Source organism: Lithobates pipiens, unplaced genomic scaffold (assembly GCF_037356315.1).
Source record: "Lithobates pipiens isolate NorthernLeopardFrog02 unplaced genomic scaffold, aLitPip1_a1.2 Scaffold_1, whole genome shotgun sequence".
Taxonomy (NCBI): domain Eukaryota; kingdom Metazoa; phylum Chordata; class Amphibia; order Anura; family Ranidae; genus Lithobates; species Lithobates pipiens.
This window is the reverse complement of record NW_027507685.1, coordinates 9,586,215-9,605,266: the sequence shown is the minus strand read 5'-3', so window position 1 is coordinate 9,605,266 and position 19,052 is coordinate 9,586,215. Positions and strand designations below refer to the sequence as shown.

The 19,052-nt window shown below is 39.9% G+C and overlaps 1 protein-coding gene across 4 annotated transcripts in view; it reads right to left on the bottom strand.

Moving 5' to 3' along the window:
• Nucleotides 1-19,052, bottom strand: part of GRIA3 (glutamate ionotropic receptor AMPA type subunit 3) — a 388,948-nt gene that overhangs the window by 77,394 nt on the left and 292,502 nt on the right. The gene's annotated exons all lie outside the window — the stretch shown is intronic.

The following is a 19,052-nucleotide window of genomic DNA, read 5'->3' as shown; positions in this document are numbered from 1 at the left end:
GTAATATAAATGGCCACTGCTATTATTAGGAAGTAAAATTGCAGAATAGCTAGGCCATTATGTGATTGCCTATGGGAATCAGGAATGAATATTTCACCCTTAGAGCAAATTAAGCAATGCTTTTTCATTTTTCTGTGCCTTTCTCTGGATCAATTAAAAGTTCATGTTTCTGAGGGTTCCACCCTATGCAGCTAAAGCTGTCACCCTTATTCATGTTTTACTGTTTCACCACTTGGCGAGTAACTGATTTTATATATATATATATATATATATATATATATATATATAGAGAGAGAGAGAGAGGAGAGAGAGAGAGAGAGAGAGAGAGAGAAGCCTTGTTTTAAAAAGTGTCTTGTATTCTTTCTCTATACAATGGTGATATAATAAAAGAGCTATTATATAAAAAGATGTGAACTATATTAAAAGATGTGCATGACAGACTTTTATTTTTCCTCTACATATGTAAACAGTGGGATCTATACATACAGAAGTGTTGCTTGTACCATGTATCTCTCTATTAAATCCCTTTCACACTGAGCCACGCAGGGCATTAGCGGTAAAGCAGTGATAGTTTGGGGCGATAGCGGGGCGCTTTTAACCCCTGCTAGCGGTCAAATTGGGTTAAATGCACCCAAAAAGCGCTGCTGCAAAATTGCTTTGCAGGTGCTTTGGCAGCGCTGTCCTTTCATTTGAATGGGCAGGGGCGCTTTAGGAGCGGGGTATACCCCGCTCCTTCACTGCCCCAAAGATGCTGCCAGCAGGACTTTCTCTAACGTTCTGCAAGCGTACTGCTCCAGTGTGAACTCTGGCAGTGTGAAAGGGGTGTTAGAGACTCGTCTTTTGTAATGTTGCTAAAAAATATACTACTGTATATGAAACTAACAAAAGGCATTTTAATGTAAATTGAACATTTTACTGCTGATCAGTAATAGTAGTGGTGCTTGGGAGGAAGCCCACCCATGATTAATATGCTCTGGGCCTCTCATGATTGGTCAGATCTGGGCTATGCATGCTTGGTCTGCTCAGGGCCCATTAACGTCTAAAAGCAGCCATGTATGCTGTGCAGTATGTGGATGCTTTACAATAATGAAAATGAAAATTGCAACGTCTTTTTAAAGCTAATACAGTATATGCCATCTGGATTGTATAAATAAACAGGAAAAAACTATCCTTTTAGGTTGAAATGTAAAAATGTATATTAAAAAAAATGCTCTTTATTGTTATTACTTGATCTATAATATATATTGATGCCAAGATGTCTAAACAAATGGGTTTCCAAATATTCCATTTAGAAGAGTAAGCCACTTGAAAGCTTTTACACATAACATGGACTTCTAATGCACAGTGTGTACTGTGTAATCTCCACATAGGATCTCACACACTAGGCAGGTAAAATCATTTAGTGAACCAATTGTGCACAATTGCATCAAAATTGTTAGTACTCTTCATTGAAGTTCTCAGCGGATAGCATCTGAAGGGCTTTCATCTAAAGTACTCACACCAATCACATCAGCCCTCATCCCCAAAAGAGTAATCTACCTATTTGCTTTCAGGAAATAACTCAGAAAAAAAAACATGGAGGGGCTTTCAGAGCCTATATGTTAACAGTGCAAACCCTTCGGCCACTTTTCTGTTCAGGCTAAGAGTCCAATCACTCTGCAGCAGGCAATGCAATCATGCATGCTACTGTGCCCTTCCTTTCGGCTGTGTTGCTGAAGGATGCCACTCTATAGATTATTTTCTAAATGCATAGGGTGCTGATGCTAGTGGGTGTTAGTTCTGTTTAAAAAATATTTTCCTTTGTCTAGGTGCTTGGTTATAGTTCACAATATACACAGAAATTAGTATTGTGTAAGTGAGCTTCTATAGAAGACAACTAGACAACACAGCTTTAACTGTTAAAATTCACTTTCAGAAAAAAGTGACTATTTGAACATCCCAGCCTTGCAGTCCTGTAAAATGACCCCATATTGGGTCCACATATATACCTTTATCTTTATAAAACAATTACAAACTACTGGTCAACTGTCCATAACCTTAAACTGTTTTCCAGTCTTTCTAGTACAATGTACTATTGCACTCGAACATCTTATTTTTTATTGCCATGGTATTACATATGAGGGGTTGCTGCTTACTTTACTAAATCACAAAAATAATTTATAGATTTCATAGAGAATGAATCTCATTAAGGTTATATACAGGCAAGGACTAGATGAAGAAGTGCAACCAGTAAAAGACTTGGGTACACAAAATCCTGATTATTAAATTAATCTACAAGTCACTATCAAATATCAAAGTAATCGTGTTAATATACTTATATTAACAGGTGTACAGTTAAGCACTGAATACTTGACTTAGCCCACGTACACACGGTCGGAGATTTTGCCAACCAAGCCCGTCGGATTTAGTCTGACGGATTGTGTCCGAAACTGTAGCATACAGACGGTCGGGCCAAGTTGGCGAAAAATCCGATCTTTCATGACGTAATTTCGTTATGATGGGACTACATTCAGGCTAGTAGCCAATAGCTTTGATGTAGGAATTTGATCTGAGCATGCGTGGCACTTGGTCCAATGAAAATGCTCTACACATGATCGGATTAGGTCCGTCCGGTCCAGTTGGTCGGGAAATATTTCCAACATGTTGGAAAATTGGGTCGGACGGAGATTCGGACAGAATCAGTCCGATGCATACCACACACAGTCGGATTATCTGACGACACGGTCCGATAAGACTCATTCCGACAGATTCTCCGACCGTGTGTACAAGGGCTTAATCATTGTTAGCCACAGCAGTGATGTTAGCATGATTTATAAGTGAATGACAAAATATGGCAACGCAGTAAGAGGCACCCAGGCTGTGCTACTGCAAAGCATTTTCATTCTGTAATGCTCATTTTATAATATAGGTTTGTAAACATTTTAAACTTGATTCAGTATATTAAACCATTCTTAGTGGCAGAAGTTACAAAATCAAATTAAACATAAAATAAAATGGTTGAATATACTTCTCAGTCAAAACACAAAAGCTTACTCAACTTACTAAGCTTTCCGGCGATGACTGAAAAAGCAAGGAAGTATAACCAGCTAAGGTGATATTTGATATAAACAAAAAAATGTGATAGTGCGTTTACTATCTTAGCCTTAGAACAGGGGTAGGCAACCCCCGACACTGGTGCCGCCAGCGGCACACAAAGCCTCTTTTGTCAGCATTCGACTCCTTCCCATTAGCAGAGCAGTGCAGGGAAGTGTCAGTGAGACACTAATACATTCCAATTTCAGAATTTCCCATGCCGAACCTGCACTGAGGGGAAGGCACTGTGCTCCCACACATTGTAAAAGATAAGAAACATTGTTTGGTTCTCTTTGCTGTAGATGCGATTGTCATCTTTTGTGATGGGGAAGAGATTGGGGGCTGTTCTGCTGTGGGGGGGGGGCTGTCATTGGCCACTGCTAAAGCCAATCACAGTCCTGCTAGCCCCACCCACCATCTGGAGGAAGATGACTCACTTGGTTCCCACTAGCAATCTCAGAAAGAAGGGATTTCACTGTGATTGAAATCAGGTGACAGTTTGTAAAATTACTGTTGAGCTTCTGGGAACTTTGTTGAAATTATTCCTGAACCTTTGCATCACTTACTATTGAACTCCTGCACTCTGTGTTCCTTTAAGCCTCAGCCAGTATTCAGCGCAATGAAAATCACACCCAACTTCTGCTGCAGCTCTTTGCGCCACACTTTTCTTCAGCTGTGGGGGCCCAACTTATTATGATTCTGCATACGGGCCCACTGCTTTCAGAAAATGCCCCTGACCTGAGCTCATCATTGCGCATCCATTCCAGATGCTTGTATGTGACATAACATTTATCACATATCCTTGGTTCATTCAAACTGTGCTATGCCATTCTAAATGGGAGAAGTTAACATATATGTGTAGTTTCCTAATGGAGGTATGGGGCACAATAAAATATGTTTTTAAAGGGCATTTTTTTCCAAAGCAGAATGTAATTTGAGAAATGTAAAGGGTAAGCAGAAACCTCTTTTTATTTGGCAAATTTTTAAATTTTAATTCTCTTTGTGATTTTTCAAAGCTTGAATCCTTTTGGGTTCATTCTGACCATTGGTGTTGGATCCATTAGTATTTAGATTCCGCTACAATGGCGTCAGGCTTACTTGCTGATGACATACCCTTGAGCGTGAAATGCACTGAAGAGAGGCCTGACACACACACACCTACAGGAGTACTCTACTTCCGCTTGGGTAGCTGAAACGTACGCTGCATACCGTTAGTCCCATAGCAGTGATGGATCGGCTTCTGCTTTCCCTGAATCGTTTTTATGCCTGCTGCATCTTGTACTGGACTGTGCATAATTTTAAGAAATAAAAAAAAACAATATTACACTATCCCTGCCTTCTCTGGCTCTTTGTGGCGGAGCCAATTCTACAGAGTCCTGTGATGTGAGTTGGATGTATTCACTAGAGGATATATGAGGCTGAAGAAAGTCACGTTAATATACCATTGCATATTGGATTGGAATAGTTTTTTTTATTACAATACGGATGATTGATTGTGATGAGATTCCTGAAGGGGCTAAATCAATGAGACAAGGAGTTTCCTATACCACACGCTTAATGGTCACTTGTTGGCCGAGGCTAACTATCTGGTGAGCGCATTTGATTATCACTTTGGGTGAAGCACTATTGAGCTGAGATTTTGGAGCGCAAAGCACTTTAGAAGCACGGTGTTGGAGCATATATAGAGGAATTGTTCACAGTGCCGTTTTTTTGGACTTTTTAGATTTCTTTATTGTGCACTTCATTAATTGAATCTACACCGTTTATGAATTTTCACTTATTATTACTTTGTTAATTGCGCCTTTATAAGAAATTTTTCATGAGTTATTAGCACTAATTTTAGGTGCAGCATTAGACAATTTAGATATTTGTACTTGGGAAAAGAGAATTTTTTTTTTTGGGCTATGGACTTTCTAGGCACAGTTACAACAACTTGATTTAAAAATATATAACATTTATTTACAAAAACACTGAAAAATACATAGTCAATACACAAAATAATCATCAGTAATCGAAAAACTCATCCCCAATTGTGTTACCGCTAATAAAATATAGGTGCTATATTTGGTGGAAAAACACCATACATCACTCTGAAATTTTTATTAGCGGTAACACAATTGGGGATGAGTTTTTCAATTACTGATGATTATTTTGTGTATTGATTATGTATTTTTTCAGTGTTTTTGTAAATAAAATGTATATATTTTTAAATAAAGTTGTTGTAACTGTGCCTAGAATGTCCATAGCCCAAATAAAAAACGTTCTCTTTGGCCAAGTTTAAATTTAGGACGCGACACTTTACTTTTATCATGTATCCACCAGATCACATGGTGTTGTGATATATTTACAGTTTTTAGATATTTGTACTTGGTGCCATTACCTTTTTCTAAATGTAAAAACGTAACTAGACTTTCTAGTCATTCTAAACATAAAAACACATATACTATGATAAGTTTAGAGTCTTGGTATAAGAAAGGTAAACTGGCATGAAAAACTTAGCTATACAGTATAGCCACTTAAATTACATTTTGTTTAATAAGAACATTGTTCAAGAAAAATGTTTCACATTGTTTTAGAGAGTTTGTCACAAAAAATGAAAATATATTTATAGCTAGAGCCTGAGAACTGACTTCTTATATGTTTTGGTTACTCAAACAGTGTCAACTCCCTATAGTGGTTGCCAACTCTGTTCTTCCATCTTGGAGTTTTCAATGTTCTTGCTTTGTGTGCTTCACATATTATAAAACAAATTCCAATTAGAATTTTGGAAACCGTTCAGGGAGAGGGGGAGAAATAAGAAATAAGACCAGGGATCTGTACACTTAGAGCGCCCTGGATTCAAATACTGAGCAGTGTTTATTGGGTTGAGTTCTGGCCTGCCTCCCAGACCTTCCTATTGAACACTCAATATGATGTGTGGCAGTCTCTTTGACCATCAGACTTTTCTGCTTACCCTTTACATTTCTCAAATAACATCCTGCTTTGGAAAAAAATGCCCTTTAAAAACATATTTTATTGTGCCCCATACCTCCATCAGGAAACGACACATGTATGTTAACTTCTCCCCTTTAGAATGGCATAGCAGGGTTTGAATGAACCAAGGATAATACAGGCATAGACAAATTTTATTTTTACAGTGTCAAACACTATTTTGTTCCATCATTCTTTCAATGGGACTTTTGGGTTTTACTACCTAGCCTGCTGCCTGTAGACTAGCAGACATTCAATAACTAGGATAGGCGATCTATCAACAATATATACTCCACTTGTAGCTATAATATTACAAACATTCTTTATTAAAAAAAATGCGATTATTTTTCAGTATGACTGCTTACAGTAGATGTGATTCACAAAAGTCTGCCTAGCCTCATATTTAATTTACAGGAATAGGGTTTCATGTGAACCCAGGCAACTGTTTTTTAGGGAAGACAGAATAGAATACAATTCACAAAATGAACTGTTAGAAAAACTCTCTGAGAAAGACCATGAAGAGAGTGTTTTTGATTTCAAGAAATCCTGCACATTATAAAATAGATGTCGTAACTAAAAATGAATATGGATCTTATTTGCTTTTGTTTTGAGGGCAGCAATAATATCCAGGGATGTGTGTTAGTGTTTAGATCAGGGGTGGCCAACCAGTGGCCCGGGGGCCCCATGTGGCCCGCGGAGCCCTCTGATGTGGCCCGCGACCTCCTGCTCTGGAATGGTGGGTTAGCAAGTCCAGATCGCAGGTTTCTGACCCGTCATACCACAGCATCAGTGTTGTGAATGAAGCTGGTGTTAGAGGTAGAAAGTGGCTGCAGAGCAGAGCCCCAAAAGCCGATGCTTCCTGTACAGCACTGGCTTTTGCCACAGGCAGAGTCTATGGCAAAGTTCAATTAATCCACAGGATAGACACAGGTGCACTACACTGCACCCATGGTGTAAGTAAACCGCAGCACATCAGTGTGAAAGCAGTTTAGGCCCTTTTGACATGATTGCCCCTACCCAATTCATCCCCTTCCATCTAGGTGGATCGGATCAGAGGGCGTATAGAGTAGCCGTGACCCGTCATCCATGCGCTCGGCTTATTGTGGCCCACGACGGGTTACCAAGTTGCTTAAGTGGCCCTCGCACTTAAAAAGGTTGGGCACCCCTGGTTTAGATCATTCTGAAAAAGACTTGTTCATATGAACTATCCACTGCAGCAGGCATAGCCAATGATTCTTGACCTGAAATAGGCCACAAGAGATTATATTTAGCTGTAACTAAACTAACAAAGCTTTGAAACAGAAAATGCTATATAACAAATCATGTTAAAAATTGATATCTGTATCCATATTTAGAGCATTACAGGAAACCTGGCACAAGAGAAAATGGTTCTTGTAACCGCTGGGTGTCGGGTTGTCATGCTACATTGGCCCTCTTTTTTCTATACTGATCTGGGGCTAACATTCAGATACAGACTTACTTTCTGTGATCTGTATTCTTGTTCTGAATTATTGATTACAGGTATCAAAGAGCATGGGCCATCTCTGCATTATAGCCAGGCAACTAGCAATGCCATGTGTTTCAGAAGACTCTGATGGAGGCTGATGTCCCCCAATTCATTGACTGTAGTTTCCACACATTGACTTGATTTACAGTGAAGCACTGTAGATACATAATTTACTTGCTGACAGACTCCTTCAGGGCGGTTTACACTGTTTAGCATATTTGATTATTATGGTGTATTCAGATTATTCTTTCCCCCGTAAAGGCTTGCATTCTTGGAACTGCCTTAGCCCTTGTACACACGGTCGGACATTCCGATGGAAAATGTCCGATCGGACCGCGTTGTCGGATAATCCGACTGTGTGTGGGCTCAATCGGACTGTTTCCGTCGGAATATCCAACAGGCAAAGTTTTAGAGCTGGGCTATAAAACATTCAAACAACATGAGCCGATCGGACTTTGTCCGATTGTGTGTAGAGAATTCCAATCGGACAAAGTGCCACGCAAGCTCAGATCAAATTCCTAGACCAAAGCTATTGGCTACTAGCCTGAACGTAGTCCCATCGTAACGAAATAACGTCATCATGTTTTGAACGATCGGACATTCTGACAACTTTGTCCGACTGTGTGTATGCCACACAAGTTTCGGACAAAATCCGCTGGGGGGGTTCATAGATATGTGGAAATGTCATAGCACCCTGCATTCATATTTCTCTCAAGAACCCTCAGCCCTGATGTAACTAAGCAGTGGAGTGAAGGGGTTCTTGAGTGGAGCAATGCAAAGATCAACATGCCCTTATAGGTGGATGGTAGTCTGGACTTGGGCATTATTAAACATTTTACATGCAGAACACCTACCCACATGTGATGCTGAGCCTCCATGAATGGGCTATTGGATGAATCTGCTTTATTTTCTAATGCACACTATGAAAAGCTGTGAAATCAGAGTAGGCACTTTCAGCACCAAGAGAGAAGCCCATATAATGGTGAAAGATGGTGTCCATGTTATTAACAAAATATTTAAGACCCCTTTCACACCAGGGCATTTTGCAGGCACTATAGCATTAGAAATAGCACCTGCAATCTGCCCTAAAACAGCTGAACCATTGTCTGTAGTGTGAAAGCCCCGAGGGCTTTCACACTGCAGCGGTGCGCTGGCAGGACATCAGGAAAAGTCCTGCCAGCAGCTTCTTTGAAGAGGTGTGTTTACCACTCTTTCACTGCTGCTCCCCATTGAAATCAATGGGGCACCGCTGTAATACCGCCAGCAAAATGTCACTATTGCGGAGTATTGCTGGCGGTTTTAACCCTTTCTCGGCCGCTAGCGGGGGGCCAAAATGTGCCGCAAATCCAATGGTAAAATGCACCTAAAAATAGCAGCGTTTTACCGCTGACGTTATGGGAGGCGTGGTGTGAAAGGGGTCTTAGTGACATTGTTTACCTTTACCAAAAACTGACCATGCAGATAAGGGATACCTGTAGATAAAAAAAAAAGCTGTGCAGCTTTAACCAAAATGGAAAAATGTCATTGCTATAGGTCATTTACGTACCTCATGAAGCCTGATGGAAAAACGTCCAGGATGTTTCTAAGGATGTTACTTAAGAGATACCCAGCTGTTACTGTTCACCATCACAGGAGGGAGCCCTTTCTCTGATTCAAACCCCCTCACTTGTGATTTCTCTTCCCTGATGCAGTTGCTCTGAGGTGAGCATTTAAGAGCTCGCTCCTGAGTTGGGGAAGGTGAATAGTAACAGCTTCTCTTGGCAATATCAGCAACATCCTAGGAGCTTTTCCATTCAAGCCTCATGAGGTATGTAAAAGGCCTACACCTCTAGCAACGGCATTATTCAACTTTAGTCAGAGCTGCACGGTTTGTTTTTGTCTACAGACGCCCCTTATCTACATAAGCAGTTTTTTTTGGGTAAAGGTGAACTAGCCCTTTAACCACTTGCCGACCAGCCGCCGCAGGGCGAAACATTGTTATTTAATGTGGCTTCGCCCTGTGGCCACTAGGGGGCACCCCCCGCTTGACCCCTGAGTCAATGAGAGTGCCCAGCGGTCTTGATCCCTGCCGGGCTCCCACGATTGCAGTTGAGACACGGAGAACCGGGAACGGTGTGCGTAAACACACCGTTTCCGGTTCTCTGAGGGGAGAAGTGACAGATTGTCTGTTCATACAGAATATGAACAGCGATTTGTTATCTTCCCTCCACAGTTCCCATCCCCCTTCAGTTAGAACACACACTAAGACGCACCTAACCCCTTTACTGCCGCTTGACCCCTGAGCCGATGAGTGTGCCCGGCTCCCGTGATTGCAGCTGAGACACGGAGAACCGAGAACTGTGTGCGTAAATACACAGTTTGCGGTTCTCTGAGGGGAGAAGTGACAGATTGTCTGTTCATACAGAGTATGAACAGCAATTTGTTATCTTCCCTCCACAGTCCCCATCCCCCTTCAGTTAGAACACACACTAGGATGCACTTAACCCCTTCACTGCCAGTGACATTTTTACAGTAATCAATGCATTTTTGATCGCTGCATTAATGCCAAAAATGTGTCAAAATTGTCTGACGTGTCCGCCATAATGTCGCAGTCACAATAAAAATCGCAGATCGCTGCCATTACTAGTAAAAAAAAAAGTCAATAATAAAAATGCTATAAATCTATCCCCTATTTTGTAGACGCTATAACTTTTGCGCAAACCAATCAATATACACTTATTGCAATTTTTTTTACCAAAAGTATGTAGAAGAATATGCATTGGCCTTAACTGATGAAAAAAGTTTTTTTTATATATTTTTGGGGGATATTTATTATAGCAAAAAGTAAAAAATATTGAGTTTTTTTCAAAATTGTTGCACTTTTTTGTTTAGTGCAAAAAATAAAAACCACAGAGATGATCAAATACCACCAAAAGAAAGCTCTATTTGAGGGAAAAAAAGGACGTCAATTTTGTTTGGATGCAACGTCGCACGACCGCGCAAATTGTCAGTAAAAGCGACATAGTGCTGAATCGCAAAAAGTGCTCTGGTCAGACTAGGGGCTATAGCGGTTAAAGATATTTTTCCAGAGTGAAGATGTAGCCAGTAATGTGTTTAAGCCTGGGTTCACACTGTTGTAATGGCATGTAATTTTCACAGGAATTGCAGCATATTCATGTGCGAATTACATGTGGTGTCTCTGGGGTGGGATTTGTAAGGCTCAAATCGCACCACATTCGCTCCAAACTGGTGCAGGACCCTTTTTTTGTCCACAGCAGAATCGGATCGCTTGGGTGTTCACACCCATCCGATTCAATTCTTCAAATCGTGCTGCGTTTTGCAAACCGATTGCGGGGCGTAGTTAATTTAACATACAGCGATACGCTAAACGTCACCTCGTGTTTGTAACGGTTCCAGGAGAACGGGTCTGTCCGTATGCGTCCGGCCGGCGTAACGGACTCAAGGCTTTTTTGACCTTTCATACACTGTAAGTGCAATTTTATTTCTTTATCTTTAGTAATAAAGGGTTTTACACTATTTGGAGTTCTATCTTTCTTCCATGGCTTTGATGTTCCTATCCTGAGTCCCTCTGGATCTATGAGAAAGACCTCTGGGAGTGTTTTCTCCATAACCCTTATTGGAGTGGTGACGCAAGGAGAACACTGAGGACCCCTCTTGGCTGGAAGACGAGGCTATATCCATAGGTCTTTCTGGTAAGCGGCAAATTTAATCGCTTTTTGGTGGTGGATCAAGCACTATTTAATTGGACTCAGCAGTGTATTTTTTATGGTTCATTTGTGGAGGACTCTATTCACAGTTTTTGAAAGGAGTTTTTTGTGATCTATATATACGGACTTGCAATTCACACACTGGGTGTTTTTTAGAGTTTGTATTATTATAGGTACATGCAACTTGATCTTATACTGCAAGGAATAAGTGATTTGCATGGCCTGAGTTTATAACACATATATGTATCTCACTATTTATGACATAAGTGTATATCAATTTATGTGTAGAGGCTACTAACAGTCCACGATTCACTTCTTATTTTTGCACATTTGATGTTTGTGTGATTTAGCGTGGCTTATTATTTCTCGTTTTGTTTTTCTGTATTTATGTGACACAGTCAAGCTGCAGCCAAATCTGTCGTGTTTAAGAGTATCACATATGACAAATTTTTATGTTTCACCTTAGCGCAGTTTTTCTCTCTTTTTTCCTCTAATTTAACATACACTCTGCAATCGGTTCGCATGGAGGGGTTGCGATTTAGATGCGGTGCCAAATCCACAGCAAATCTGCTGTGAATTCACACCGCATCTCCTGTGAACCGAGGCTAAAGCTCTTAGCCCTTGTACACACGGTCGGACATTCTGACAACAAACTCCGTCGGATTTTGTCCGAAACTGGTGTTGCATACACACGGTCGGACAAAGTTGATGGAAAATCTGATTGTTCGGAACGTGGTTACGTTATTTAGTTACGACGGGACTACGTTCAGGCTAGTAGCCAATAGCTTTGATCTAGGAATTTGATCTGAGCATGCGTGGCACTTTGTCCGATCGGAATTCTCTACAAACGATCGGACAAAGTCCGATCGGATCATGTCGGAAATTTTTTTATATCCAGCTCTCAAACTGTGTTGGTCGGACATTCCAACGGAAAAAGTCCGATGGAGCCCACACATGGTCGGATTATCCGACAACACGGTCCGATAGGACATTTTCCGTCGGAATGTCCGACCATGTGTACAAGGGCTTAAAGGAAACAGATAATGACCATTCACTTATTTTTATTTTTTTATTTCATGTCAGGGCTAAAACAAATAAATAAATAAATATCAATGTTTTTCAATTTTTCATTTGGGTAATTATTAAAAATGGCACATGTATAATATGTCTTTTTAAATGCACTCTGCATGCCATGATCAACGGGTATTATTTCAATAAAAACAGCAGATTTTTTAAATATTGACGATGATTTTTCATCTTTGTAGCCTAAGGTTGAATATGGAATTCTAAAAACGAAAAATAAGGATAAAAAAAATGACTCAAAGCCAATTTTGTTTAATTTCAATTTTAGCCATTATTCTGATATATTCTGAAAAATGTTTTGCAGAGACCCACATTTGCGCATATAATGGTTACGGCTAATTGGTGTTCGTGAAGGTGTTTGCTGATATTTTTTTGAAAAATAGCACTCAGGTTGTTTACTGTTACACAAGACAAACTGCGTTGGCGTCTTTAAAAAAAAAAATGCTGAATAAAGAATTATATCAGCCTATGCTACACCTTAGCAACTATTCATATTTCCCCTTTCAGTCTTCCATACTATGAATAGAGAATGTGTTTAGCTGGTATAAAGCAGCACAGACAATTCTTCCTCAGACACTCATATATAATGCTTATTGTCAGCTTGTTTAGCATAATAATAATTATACAGTAGTAAAACATAACTGAGCACTGTTTACTAAAAATACTTGTGAATGTTCATTAACACATAGCAACAAATTAACCATCACTTTTCATATTCAAGCTTATTAAATGACACAAAAAAGTGTAATGTGCAATAAACCCTAGACGGTAACCACAAAATGTTTTCCATTGTTCTCACATCTCTAAGTTGTTGAAAGGTGAAAATAATTTAAGAGGGTTTGATTATCATCATTTACACATCATTGCTATTTCAGCTACCCTATTAAATAAATGTCAAAAGTAAAAAAATAAAAAAAATGTATGTTTGTGGGAAGATTTTATTATTTTGACCACTTTGACATAAAACAGCAATTACCGACCTGTGCTCCCCAATGCATTTATAAAGTTAGGTCCATATATATTTGGACACAGGTGCAATTGTAATACTTTTGGCTCTGTATTCCACCAGAATAAAATTAACATGAAACAATCCAAATTAATTTGAAGTGCAAATGGTCAGCTTTATTTCAAGGGGTTAAAAATAAATATAAGTACACATTTTAGGAACTGCAACCATTTTTATGCACAGCCCCTTCATTTTCGGGGGTGGGGGGGCTCAAATATAATGAATATATTTTATAAATAAAATGTTCATTTTTTAATATTTTGTTGAGAATCCTTTACTGGCAATGACTGCCTGAAGTCTGGAACCCATGGACATTATCAAAGACTGGGTTTCCTCCTTTCTGAAGCTTTGCCAGGCTCTAACTGTAGCTGTCTTCAGTTTTTCTTTGTTTGTGGGTCTTTCTGCCTTTAGTTCTGCCTTCAGCAAGTGAAATGCATGCTCAATTGGGTTGAGATCAGGTATCTGATTTGGCCATTGCAGAATATTCCACTTCTGTTCCTTCAAAAGCTCCTGGGTTGTTTTTGCAGTGTGCTTTGGATCATTGTCCATCTGTACTGTGAAGCGCCATCCAATTAACATTGCGGCATTTGGCTGAATCTGGGCTGACAGTAGATCTCTAAACACTGCAGAATTCATCCGGCTGCTTCTGTCACATCATCAATAAACACCAATGACTCAGTGCCACTGGAAGCCATGCATGCCCATGCTATCACACTGCCTCCACCATGTTTTACAAATGACATTGTGTTTTTTGGATCATGAGCTGTTCCAAGCCTTCTTCACACTTTTTTCTTTCCATCATTCTGGTACAGATTAATATTAGTTTCATCCATCCTCAGAATGCTTTTCCAGAACTGGTCTGTCTTTTTTAGATTTATTTTTATACAAAATCTAATCTGGCTTTTCAATTCTTCAGGCTTAGGAATGGTTTGTGGTGAACCCTCTGTGTTTTCCCTCGTGAAGTCTTCTCTTGATTGCAGACTTTGACTATGATACGCCCACCTCCTGGAGAGTGTCCTTCACTTGTCTGGATGTTGCGAATGGGTTTTTCTTTACCATAGAGAGGATCCTGCGATCATCCACCACTGCTGTCTTCTATGGACATCTAGGGCTTTTTAGGTTGTTGAGCTCACCAGTACGTTTTTCTTTCCTCAGAATGTACCAAAATGTTGATTTGGCCACTCCTAACGTTACCGCTAGCTCTCTGATGGATTTGTTTAGTTTTTGAAGACTTTCACTTGAATAGACAGCTTCTTTGAACACATGATGTAGGCTTACAGCAATTGATTCCAAATGCAAATACTACACTTAGAATCAACTCCAGACCTTTTACCTGCTTAATTGTTGAAGAAATAATGAAGGAGCCCACACCTGGCCATGAAATAGCTTTTGATTTAATTGTCCAATTACTTTTGAGCCCTTGAAAACGGAGGGTGGCTATTCTTAAGAGCTGTAATTCCTAAACTCTTCCTCCAATTTGGATGTACATACCCTCAAATTAAACCAGAGTGTGCACTTTCATCCCATATTCATTATTTAACTATAGCTTGAATATATTTTGGTAAATACCTGAAAAAAGCTAAAATTATGCCTGTGTCCAAATATATATGGACCTAACTGTATATCACAGATGGAATATTGTCTGGTCAATGCTTGCATTTTCTCAGTGAAAATACTGCATTCTATTGGGACACAACCTCTTTAAAATGGTAGCTGAAGTGTGCATTTACATTTTCTATACACATACATAGGGGTTGATTTACTAAAAGCAAATAGACTTTGCACTTTGCAAAGTGCAGTTGCACCCTGCAAGAGCAGTTGTTCCAGAGCTTAGTAATGAGCAAAAGCTCTGCTGACTTCCATCATCCAATCATGTGCAAGCAAAAATGCTGTATTTTTTATTTCCCTTGAATGTGCTTGGGTATTCTTTATAAAGTGAAGCTTTACCTTATTTTCTAAGATCTGGAGCAACAGCACTTTGCATTTTGCCTTTGGTAAATCATCCCCATTGTTTCATTGTACAGACAAATGTCAGCAGATTGCAGACATATAGGGGTTGATTTACCAAAAGCAAATAGATTGTGCACTTTGCAAAGTGCAATTGCACTCTACAAGTGCAGTTGCTCCAGATCTACTAAGCAGAGGCTCTGCTGAATTTCATCATCTTAACCATTCATGTGCAAGAAAAAATGCTATTTTTTTTTCTTTGAACGTGATAGGGTATTCTTTGCAAAGTGAAGCGTTACCCCATTTACTAAGCTTTGGAGCAACTGCATGTCTATTTGCCTTTAGTAAATCAACCCCTTTGTAAATCTTGGCTTCCTGAAGCTGTAAAGGTGATGTCATAGGAAACTAATCCTAAAATGAAACAGCGCTGGCAATGTGCCTAGTGATAAATTTGTTTAAAATGTGGAATAATCCTCTGCAATAAAGGAATTAACAATAAAACAATGTGTATCAGTATATGAATAGACGTGCAGAGTCCAGTTGAAAAAATGAGATTAAATAAATTGGATGAACTTCTTGCTCAAATATGAACATGCTCTATGTCCCACAATAGTAAAAAAAATGTGTTGCTTGTAGACATGGGTGCCGTCAATAAATTTGTTTTGTTCCGTTGCGTTACGGTTTGTATTGCAATTAATTCGTACTTCGTATTTCGTGTCCGAAATTCAATTTCAATTCGTACAAAATACGAATTGTCATTAGGTTCGTTAACTTGTACGAACGTTCTTTACGATGAATTTAAAGGCAAAAATATACCTCAATATGACAGTCGACGCTACTGGAAGTTTGGTTTTTATCCGAAATACGAATTTTATCCGAAATTCCGTTGAAGAATTTCCTATCCGAAATACGAATTTTCGTTAGATGAGGGGCTCCCACCATCCCTGTGCTGTGCTGACTTCCTCCTGGGGATTCGAAAACAAAATTTCGTATTTCGTACAAAATTCGGATGCATGGCAATTCGTATTTCGGATCCTCCTGAACGTACGAATTTAGGGAAATTCGTACAAATTTGAGATTCGTCCCTTTGACGTTAGCTGGGGTGGTCACGTGGCTGCTCAGCCCCTCCTGCAGTAGCCCTGGATTGGAGTAGAAGACCAGCTGGGAGTCTTGTGAGTGGCCTCAAGATATTTGTTAAATGGTATTTACAAGCTTCCTTTTAGAAAAACATTTACCTTGTGTGTTATGACTAGGTATAATAGAGGGGCTGGCAGTGACAATTGGTAATTTTTTTTTAAAGAGCGGCAGGGGGGCCGACACAAAGACACAGACATGGGAGCTGACAGACAGGGAGGGAGGGGGTGAGGGGGATAGAGTAGGGCTGCAAATGACAGAGGCACACAAGCTAACCACCAGAGTAGTCAGGGATCAGCAGCCTTGATTATCATGGTCAGCTCACAGACGGGGACACAGGAAGTGTCAGGATCAGCCAGGTTTTTTACCAGATAGGGGCAGATTAGATTAATCTGCTATAAGCAAACAGTGTTTCTCTTTTTCTTTTTTTTAGGGCTACAAACACTTTAAAAAAAATTACCCTTGCATAACTGAAACAAAAATGATTAAACTGCTCAAACCCAGGTCAGGTTTTTCTACGCTTTGCAGATTTGGTCCCTTTTTAAAAAAATGGCTTTAGATGGAAAAAGTGTTCTCTGTTAATATCAGCACCAGCATTTTAACTACCTTACTACCTCCCTGTGAAAAACAATGGCAGGTAGGCTGATGTGCATTTCTGGAGTTTTGTTCACTACCTGTGCTAGTGCCAGGGATGCACAAAAATGCATATGATTATGCTGTCATTAGGCAGCACAGATCACAGGAAAAATGCACAGAGCTAGTCAGAGGGGCTCTGCGCCTTGTAAACACTATGATGGATAATTACAGCAATCACAAATGTACTGCTGTGTTTACATTTAAGAGGACCCCCTCTTCTCTCACAATTGAGGAAGTAGAGGAAGAATGATTTAATGAATGAAGGGATCATAAGAAGGGAGGTAAACAGCAGCATATTCAAGGCGGGGTGGGGAAGGGGTTAATTAATTTGATTGTAGGAACATTTAGTATTTGTGTTTTTATTCAAGTTTCACACAATTTTCACTGAGGTTTTCACAAATTTCCCAACTGAATTCTATTAAAAAATGTGAATAAAAAAATTGCAAATAGATTGTGTTGCATCATCATTTGAACATCTGTAGGCTCACTACCTCCTATGTCTTTACCCTTGGGATTACAGCCACAGTAACTCTTAGGCAGTTCACCAAGGCAAAATACAGCCACTTATTTTCCCCCTATTTCAACTGCATATTTTCCCTACCCCCGAATCCCCCCCCCCCCAATTTACTTAAGTGAGTAAAATAAGAGAATCATTTAGTGGCTACCGTGAGCTAGTGTATCTTGCACATTGTTACCTACCTTATAGGTCACACACAAACACACGTACACACACACATATATACTGTATATATTATGTATTTTGTAGCTATGTATATATTCCTACAAAGTATCTCTTGCTTTACAAAAAATATTTACAAAATAATATTTTGTTAGCCCTTGTACACACGGTCGGACATTCCGACAACCAAATCCATTGGATTTTGTCTGACGGATTTTGTCCGAAACTGGTGTTGCATACACACAGTCGGACAAAGTTGTCGGAAAATCCGATCGTTCAGGACGTGATTACGTTATTTCGTTACGACGGGACTACGTTCAGGCTAGTAGCCAATAGCTTTGGTCTAGGAATTTGATCTGAGCATGCGTGGCACTTTGTCCGATCGGAATTCTCTACAAACGATCGGACAAAGTCCGATTGGATCATGTTGTCGGAAAATTTTACAGCCCAGCTCTAAAACTTTGTCGGTCGGATATTCCGACGGAAACAGTCCAATGGAGACCACACACGGTCGGATTATCCGACAACATGGTCCGATCGGACATTTTCCGTCGGAATGTCCGACCGTGTGTACAAGGGCTTAGCCCTTGTACACACGGTCGGAGAATCTGTCGGAATGAGTCTTATCAGACCGTGTCATCAGATAATCCGACTGTGTGTGGTATGCATCGGACTGATTCCGTCCGAATCTCGGTCCGACCCAATTTTCCAACATGTTGGAAATATTTCCCGACCAACTGGGCCGGACGGACCTAATCCGATCATGTGTAGAGCATTTTCATCGGACCAAGTGCCACGCATGCTCAGATCAAATTCCTACATCAAAGCTATTGGCTACTAGACTGAATGTAGTCCCATCGTAACGAAATTACGTCATCACGTTCAGAAAGATCGGATTTTTCGCCAACTTGGCCCGACTGTGTGTATGCAACAGTTTCGGACACAATCCGTCGGACTAAATCCGACGGGCAAAATCCGACGGATTTGGTTGGCAAAATCTCCGACCGTGTGTACGTGGGCTTAGAGTTTCCAAACTGTACAAATAATATTAAGCTATATAATATTCTATATGTATCCTGCACTCTCACATACTGTACTATGCTGCTTTGCTTCAAATACATTGTTTGAACTTATATATTACTAACATTTGTGAATGAAAAAGATCCATGCAGAATCAGTTTACCTGGTATGACATGTATGATCCTTATTATGGGCCAGTTATTACCTCCTAGACAAATTTATTCTGACAATCCAGGCACATAGGTTCCCGCAGAACAATAACGATCTGTGCTGTACAGGTTCATCATACTC